At 50.1% G+C, this 8913-nt stretch overlaps 1 non-coding gene across 1 annotated transcript; it reads left to right on the forward strand.

Annotated features, from left to right (window-relative positions):
* The first annotated feature begins 5436 nt into the window (after positions 1-5436).
* Positions 5437-5595, forward strand: LOC125773025 (5.8S ribosomal RNA). The gene has a single exon (XR_007419839.1). It is a non-coding gene; the product is annotated as a 5.8S ribosomal RNA (ribosomal RNA).
* Positions 5596-8913: the final 3318 nt, after the last annotated feature.

Consider the following 8913-nt stretch of genomic DNA (forward strand, 5'->3'; position numbering starts at 1 on the left):
TCTGGATGAGGATTGATCTTGCTGGTAATAGCTTGAGCCCCTGAATAAGGGGTCGAAGCGTACATCTTGAGACCATGTACAACATATTACCAAATCGGCACCATGGGTTCGGGTGCAAGTGATGTAAACCGTGAAAGATGTTGAGCAGCCCAACATCGGTTTACACACGCATAATAGGAAGGCAGCGCTGTCGACTGGTCAGTCGTGTAAGAAGTGTGCATTATCGATCACAAATATATTGGTGATCTGTAGGTTGCGCATACACCATGCCCGGTGTAAAGTGCCGTGGTCCCCCCCGGGGGGCTGCATCAAAACCGTTCGCCACGCGAACTACCCAATGGAACGAACTCGATGCATTTAATAAGAAGAAGAGATGATAATGAAACACGGTCGATTTAAGAGTTGAAAACGTTGAAATGCCTATAAGCAAGTCTTAAGTTGGTGGTTTCGTTGTGCCCCAACAAATTGGTGCCTTACCCTACACCAAAGAGCCATTCAACATGGTTCAAGTGAGCGATAATCACGCTCTACGCTCAGTATGACAGCTGCAAGGCAATCACTCGCTAAGTTCAGAGCTAATACAATGCAACACGCCGGCATTGTTTCCACCGACGCATGGATTCAAGACTGGTGCACTTATTAGTTAAACCGTTCGCCTCCAGGTGTTTCGAGTTCAAGTCTGGATGAGGATTGTTCTTGCTGGTAATAGCTTGAGCCCCTGAATAAGGGGCCGAAGCGTACATCTTGAGAGTAAATGTACAACATATTACCAAATCGGCACCGTGGGTTCTGGTGCAAGTGATGTAACCATGAAAGATGTTGAGCAGCCCAACATCGGTTTACACACGCATAAGGGGTTTATTGTTATCTGTAGGTTGCGCATACACCATACCCGGTGTAAAGTGCCGTGGTCCCCCAGGGGGCTGCATCAAAACGTTCGCCCATGCGAACTACCCAATGGAACGAACTCGATGTATTGAAAGAGATGAACAATTAATAGCGAGAATAGGGGCCCGGAAGCAATTCCGCGGCCTACGGTCGATTCAAGAGTTGAAACGTTGTACAATCGTGGATAGCACCTAGTGCTAATATGGTGAGAGATAATGTGTGAGGAAATTTAGTTTCCTAAAGTTTAGTTAGTGGTTTCCGTTGTGCCCTAACAAACTTAAAGTTGGTGGTGACCGTTACACCCCAACAAATTGGTGCCTTACCCAACACCAAAGAGCCATTCCATATGGTTCTAGAGAGAGAGAGTTGTGTGGAAATTTATTTCCCACTAAGCGAGTGTGTGTCTGTAGTGGCAACGAATTCTGGTTGATCCTACCAGTAATATACGCTTGTCTCAAAGGTTAAGCCATGCATGTCTAAGTACAAACATAAATGAATGTGAAACCGCATAAGGCTCAGTATAACAGCTATAATTCACAAGATCATCCTACCACTAGTTACTTGGATAACTGTGGAAAAATCCAAGAGCTAATACATGCAACATGCCGGGACTGTTGCCCTCGCGGGTAGCTGAACTGGTGCACTTATTAGTTAAACCAATCGCCTCCGGGCGGCTTGAGTTGAAGTCTGGATAAGGACGCAGATCGTATGGTCGCTTGTCGACTGACGACAGATCTTTCAAATGTCTGCCCTATCAACTATTGATGGTAGTGTAGAGGACTACCATGGTTGCGGACGGGTAACGGGGATCAGGGTTCGATTCCGGAGAGGGAGCCTGAGAAATGGCTACCACATCCAAGGAAGGCAGCAGGCGCGTAAATTACCCAATCCCAGTACGGGGAGGTAGTGACGAGAAATAACAATATGGACCTCTCTAACGATGGTCCATAATTGGAATGAGTTGAGTATAAATCCTTCAACAAGGATCAAGTGGAGGGCAAGTCTGGTGCCAGCAGCCGCGGTAATTCCAGCTCCACTAGCGTATATTAAAGTTGTTGCGGTTAAAACGTTCGAAGTTGATTGCCCGTCCAGACACGTGACCGCCACGGGCGCCCGGTTACACGCCGGGGCCGTTCGTGCGCGCGCTCACGGCTGCGACTCACAATGGTGTACTTGGGCGTTACTCTGTGAACGAGTACCGTGCTACCGGTTAACTCCGGCACGGGCTCCTCATGGTGCTCAAGATACTCACATTTACCTTGAACAAATTAGAGTGCTCAAAGCAGGCTAAGACAAAGCGTCCGGCCCCCCCGTGGGGTTGGCGTTGGCCGAGAATAATCTTGCATGGAATAATGGAATATGACCTCGGTTTATACGATTTCGTTGGTTTGTCAGAAACCTAGAGGTAATGATTAACAGAAGTAGTTGGGGGCATTGGTATTACGGCGCGAGAGGTGAAATTCGTAGACCGTCGTAGGACCAACTGAAGCGAAAGCGTTTGCCATGGATGCTTTCTTTAATCAAGAACGAAAGTTAGAGGATCGAAGGCGATTAGATACCGCCCTAGTTCTAACCGTAAACGATGCCAATTAGCAATTGGGAGACGCTACCCCTATTCGGTGCTCTCAGTCGCTTCCGGGAAACCAAAATCGGGTTCCGGGGGAAGTATGGTTGCAAAGTTGAAACTTAAAGGAATTGACGGAAGGGCACCACAAGAAGTGGAGCTTGCGGCTTAATTTGACTCAACACGGGAAAATTTACCAGGTCCAAACTTATCGAGGTAAGACAGATTGATAGCTCTTTCTCAAATTTAAGGGTAGTGGTGCATGGCCGTTCTTAGTTCGTGGAATGATTTGTCTGGTTAATTCCGATAACGAACGTGACTCAAACATGCTAACTAGAACGCTGTCAGCAGTGCGCCTCCGGGCGCACCTGACGTTACAGCCGGGCGGCGCCTTCACGGGCGGTCGTCGGCTACGTTTGCCCTGCTTAGCGGGACAACTTGTGTTTAGCAAGCTGAGAATGAGCGATAACAGGTCCGTGATGCCCTTAGATGTTCTGGGCTGCACGCGTGCTACAATGTGGGTCGCAGCGTGTTCTCGCCAATAGGCGCCCCCATTCCGAGAGGAACGGGAAATCACTAAAATGCCCATCTAGTCGGGATTGGGGACTGCAACGGTCCCCATGAACCTGGAATTTCTAGTAAGCACTAGTCATTAGCTAGTGCTGATTACGTCCCTGCCCTTTGTACACACCGCCCGTCGCTACTACCGATGGATTATTTAGTGAGGTTTCTGGAGGCTTACCTTCCGCGGTTCCTTCGTGAGCTGCAGCTGGCATGGCTGAAGTTGACCGAACTTGATGATTTAGAGGAAGTAAAAGTCGTAACAAGGTTTCCGTAGGTGAACCTGCGGAAGGATCATTACTGATGATCGTCCGCGAGTGACCAACCATGGGCTGCCTTCGGTGTAGCTCGGTCGCTCGCTTGCTATGTGTCAGAATTTGTTGAAAGCCAACTCGTTCGTTGTACACTTTGATGGGTGACCATCACTGTGTCTCCGTGCCGTGCTAGATCCCCCCTAGCCGTAAGGCACTTTGAACGCCCCTTCGACGACGAGTTACAAGAGTGTGGTATGTGTCAGAATCTGGTGAAGCTTTCTGCATGTGATGTGCCTTGTGTGGATCCGTGGCCATTGCATTGTGTCTGGTGTGTAGGTACCCAGACACTTAGAACGCTTGCGCGGAAAGCAAACTCGATCGTTGTACACTTTGATGGGCAACCATCACTGTGTCTCCGTGCCGTGCTAGATCTCCCCTAGCCGTAAGGCACTTTGAACGCCCCTTCGACGACGAGTTACAAGAGTGTGGTATGTGTCATAATCTGGTGAAGCTTTCTGCATGTGATGTGCCTTGTGTGGATCCGTGGCCATTGCATTGTGTCTGGTGTGTAGGTACCCAGACACTTAAGCAAACTCGATCGTTGTACACTGTGATGGGCGAGCATCACTGTGTCTCCGTGCCGTGTAAGAGCTCCCCTGGCCATCAGGCACTTGAAAGGTCCTTCGACGACGAGTTACAATAGTGGTGTGTTAGATACGTCAGGTGATGGTATCTACTGTTGTGCAATACGTATCCGGCCACGGCACGGAACGAACGGGAACTGTGGTGCAGACATACAAAGAGTTAAGCCTATTAGTCATTAACTCTAAGGACGGGGCCATGGGGCGGTACGCAAAGGATACGGATGAGCGAGTATGCAGGCCCAATACTCAATAGCTCGATCCGATCCAAGCACATGAGTTGACTGCGGCGCCAGGTTAACCAATGTGCTAGATTCTATTTGGCCAGTAGAATCTTGTGTCTTATGCGATTTGATACCAAGACACCAGAACGAAAGTTAGTTGAAGAGTTATTAAACTCTTATGAAGTATGGTTGTGCAATCACAACTTATGACTTTAACCTATAAAGTGGATATGGACTTGCAATTATAACATGGAATCTCTACACACCCCATGAGCTCGATCCAATCCACGCACACGAGTTGCCTGAGTAGCGACAGGTATACCGATGTGCAATACGTATCCGGCCACGGCACGGAACGAACGGGAACTGTGGTGCAGACATACAAAGAGTTAAGCCTACTAGTCATTAACTCTAAGGACGGGGCCATGGGGCGGTACGCAAAAGGATACGGATGAGCGAGTATGCAGGCCCAATACTCAATAGCTCGATCCGATCCAAGCACATGAGTTGACTGCGGCGCCAGGTTAACCAATGTGCTAGATTCTATTTGGCCAGTAGAATCTTGTGTCTTACGCGATTTGATACCAAGACACCAGAACGAAAGTTAGTTGAAGAGTGATTAAACTCTTATGAAGAATGGTTGTGCAATCACAACTTATGACTTTAACCTATAAAGTGGATATGGACTATCAATTATAACATGGGGCACACACCATGTTCTCGATCCAATCCACGCACACGAGTTGCCTGAGTAGCGACAGGTATACCGATGTGCAATACGTATCCGGCCATAGGCACGGAACGAACAGGAACTGTGGTGCAGACATACAAGGGCCATGGGGCGGTACGCATAGGATACGGATGAGCGAGTATGCAGGCCCAATACTCAATAGCTCGATCCGATCCAAGCACATGAGTTGACTGCGGCGTCAGGTTAACCGATGTGCAATACGTATCCGGCCATAGGCACGGAACGAACAGGAACTGTGGTGCAGACATACAAGGGCCATGGGGCGGTACGCAAAGGATACGGATGAGCGAGTATGCAGGCCCAATACTCAATAGCTCGATCCGATCCAAGCACATGAGTTGACTGCGGCGCCAGGTTAACCGATGTGCTAAGAGAGTTGTTCCTGGGCCTTCAAAGTGACTTCAAAACTATCTTAGCGAATGGTGGCCATGGGCGTAGACATGAGCCACAAGTCACAAGGCCTGGGACTATTGGGTAATAAAGACAACTTAGTCAGAAAGTTAGTCTTTGGACGTACCACCGGGATTGTGTTACATTGGGAACCTTACTATAAAACCCTAGGCAGGGGATCACTCGGCTCATGGATCGATGAAGACCGCAGCTAAATGCGCGTCACAATGTGAAACTGCAGGACACATGAACACCGATAAGTTGAACGCATATTGCGCGTCGGACGATTAAACCCGGCCGATGCACACATTCTTGAGTGCCTATCAATTCCTTGATATACAACAAACCAAACTTCAGGGTGGAGCGTGCCACAATAGAACACTATGGCGAGCAGCCCGTCTAGTGTCGTGGGGGAAACACGCTTCCACACTGTGCATAATGGCGTGCTCGGGACCTTTGTTGGGACCGCAGGGCGCTGAAAGTAAAGGGGTGAACCGCATAAATCGCACGCACGTAAACGCGCACACACACAAATAGAGTGAGACGTATCGTAGGATACCGCTAAGAGTACGTTGTGAAACATGGGGAAATTCAATCGAAAACCTCTTTGATGTCCAAGAATTCGTTGACCGTATCCGTCGTAATACTGGATCAACGTGCTTGGGGGAAAACGTCAAGGGTTTTATAATAGTGGTGCATGATTAACCCATCGATGCCCGAGGGGAACATGTTGTCCAATACAATAGTGGTGCAGTTGGCTCGACATGCTCGGGGGGAGACATCGTGGGTCCAAGTCGACCAAGTCGACCGGGAGTTGTTGTTGAGAGATCGAATCAAAACGATGCCGAGCGGAACTCGTTGTCCTTATTGGAGTGATATTCGGACAACGTGCTCGGGGGGGCCATCGTTGATTCAAAAAAGACCGTAAATTGCCCAATCCGTGTGTGTGTGTGTGTGAAGTGTTGTTGCGTATATATCGTTCGCTATGCCCGGGTTCGAAACGAATGGAATGTGACTGATTTTGTTGTAGGCCTCAAGTGATGTGAGACAACCCCCAGAATTTAAGCATATTAATAAGGGGAGGAGAAGAAACCAACCGGGATTCCCTGAGTAGCTGCGAGCGAAACGGGAGAAGCTCAGCACGTAGGGACGGTGTGTAACTGCACCTGTCCGATTCCGTGTACTGGAACGACCATTATCTACTATGCACGGTGCAAACAGTTCAAGTTCAACTTGAAGGTGGCTCATCTACCCAGAGAGGGTGATAGGCCCGTAGAACGGCACTAACCCACGTGACAGTAGACGGTCGGCTCCATGGAGTCGTGTTGCTTGATAGTGCAGCACTAAGTGGGAGGTAAACTCCTTCTAAAGCTAAATACCACCATGAGACCGATAGAAGACAAGTACCGTGAGGGAAAGTTGAAAAGCACTCTGAATAGAGAGTCAAAGAGTACGTGAAACTGCCTAGGGGACGCAAACCTGTAGAACCCAATGTTCCGTGCGGTGCGATATTCAGCGGTACGTTGGCCCACGCCGGGTCGGCTGCCGTGCACTTATCAAGACCGCAGCAACGGACATCGCGATCCATTACAATACTCCTACTGGCAATGGCCCCTAGCTCGTGGTTGGCGGCTCCTCAGTACGGGACGCTCGGCGGCTTCCCGGACCAGGTGTCTCCGCGCCTTTCACACCAGAGAGGCGCAGGGCCCGACCGAGCTTGGTGTGTCGCTGGAAGCGTGATGGATTGATACGAGCGGGGATGAGAGCGCACGGCCTACTAGCCCGAAGGCCCATCAGCACTTGACCCTCCGATCGGTGATGACGCATTAAGCATTGGGGCACCTACGGGACCCGTCTTGAAACACGGACCAAGAAGTCTATCTTACGCGCAAGCCAATGGGCATACCACATACCATGTGCAGAAGTGCTGCCGGTATATTATAACCATTAAACCCACAGGCGAAGACAACTCGATTGTCACGGGATTACGGGCACGGATAGGTGGCGCAAGCCCCTTATAGAACCGAGCCCCTCCATCCCAGGGTGCTCCGTCACGGGTGCTTGCACCCAGCGGGCATCCCCGGAGTGCGCAGGATGTGACCCGAAAGATGGTGAACTATGCTTGATCAGGTCGAAGTCAGGGGAAACCCTGATGGAGGACCGAAGCAATTCTGACGTGCAAATCGATTGTCAGAGTTGAGCATAGGGGCGAAAGACCAATCGAACCATCTAGTAGCTGGTTCCCTCCGAAGTTTCCCTCAGGATAGCTGGAGCACGTAGCATTTCGAGCCTTATTCTTATCTGGTAAAGCGAATGATTAGAGGCCTTAGGTTCGAAATGATCTTAACCTATTCTCAAACTATAAATGGGTACGGTATTGGGTTGCATACTTTGATGATAGCAACCCTCTCTACAACCGACAATCGGGCGGGGGGCAACACGCCCCCGGTTAGATATTGGTGTGCTTAGTGGGCCAAGTTTTGGTAAGCAGAACTGGTGCTGTGGGATGAACCAAACGTGATGTTACGGCGCCTAAATAAACGACGCATCATAGATACCATGAAAGGTGTTGATTGCTAAAGACAGCAGGACGGTGGACATGGAAGTCGTCATCCGCTAAGGAGTGTGTAACAACTCACCTGCCGAAGCAATTAGCCCTTAAAATGAATGGCGCTCAAGTCGTTTGCCCATACATCGCCGCTAGCGGCATAGCGCATCGAGGGCCTGACCAACCTTGCGATGAAGCCCTAGTGAGTAGGAGGGCACCGTGGTGTGCGCAGAAGTGCTCGTGCGCAAGCCGGCATGGAGCCGCCACGGGCACAGATCTTGGTAGTAGTAGCAAATATTCGAATGAGCTCTTGGATGACTGAAGTGGAGAAGGGTTTCGTGTCAACAGCAGTTGAACACGAGTTAGCCAATCCTAAGCCGCATGGGAACCCTGTACACACCCCAATACGATGCTGGCGAAAGGGAATCCGGTTACCATTCCGGAGCCTGTTGAGTACCCGTTCTGCGCTGGCGTAGGCATTCGCACCGTCGTATGTGTTTGCTTTGCGTCGTGTGTTAGCTTCATCGGCAACATGAATCCTTTCTTCGAGAAGCCAACGAGGGGCATCGGAAGAGTTTTCTTTTCTGTTTAACAGCCACCACCGACCATGGAAGTCACTCACAGAGCGATATGGTTGGACGCGCTGGTAGAGCACGGCCGCCGCCACTGCCGTGTCGATGCACTCTTCTTGGACCATGAAAATCGAAGACTGGGGCACACTCCATTTGTTGATGCGTTAGTAACGTTTTACAACCCCGTTTGTAAATATGCACTCTCAACAGCTTGTACCGAATCCGCAGCAGGTCTCCAAGGTGCAGAGCCTCTAGTCGATAGATCAATGTAGGTAAGGGAAGTCGGCAAACTGGATCCGTAACTTCGGGAAAAGGATTGGCTCTGAAGGCTGAGTGCGACCAGCCGGGTACTGCAGGATACGGGCGTGTGCCACTCGTCGTGGAGAGCGCTTGGAGCTGCATGCTCGCGGTTGCACAGCAAACAGCCAGTTCAGAACTGGCACGGTGAAGGGAATCCGACTGTCTAATTAAAACAAAGCATTGTGATGGCCCTGGCTGGGTGTTGACACAATGTGATTTC

Source organism: Anopheles funestus (assembly GCF_943734845.2).
Source record: "Anopheles funestus chromosome X unlocalized genomic scaffold, idAnoFuneDA-416_04 X_unloc_179, whole genome shotgun sequence".
Classification (NCBI taxonomy): Eukaryota; Metazoa; Arthropoda; class Insecta; order Diptera; family Culicidae; genus Anopheles; species Anopheles funestus.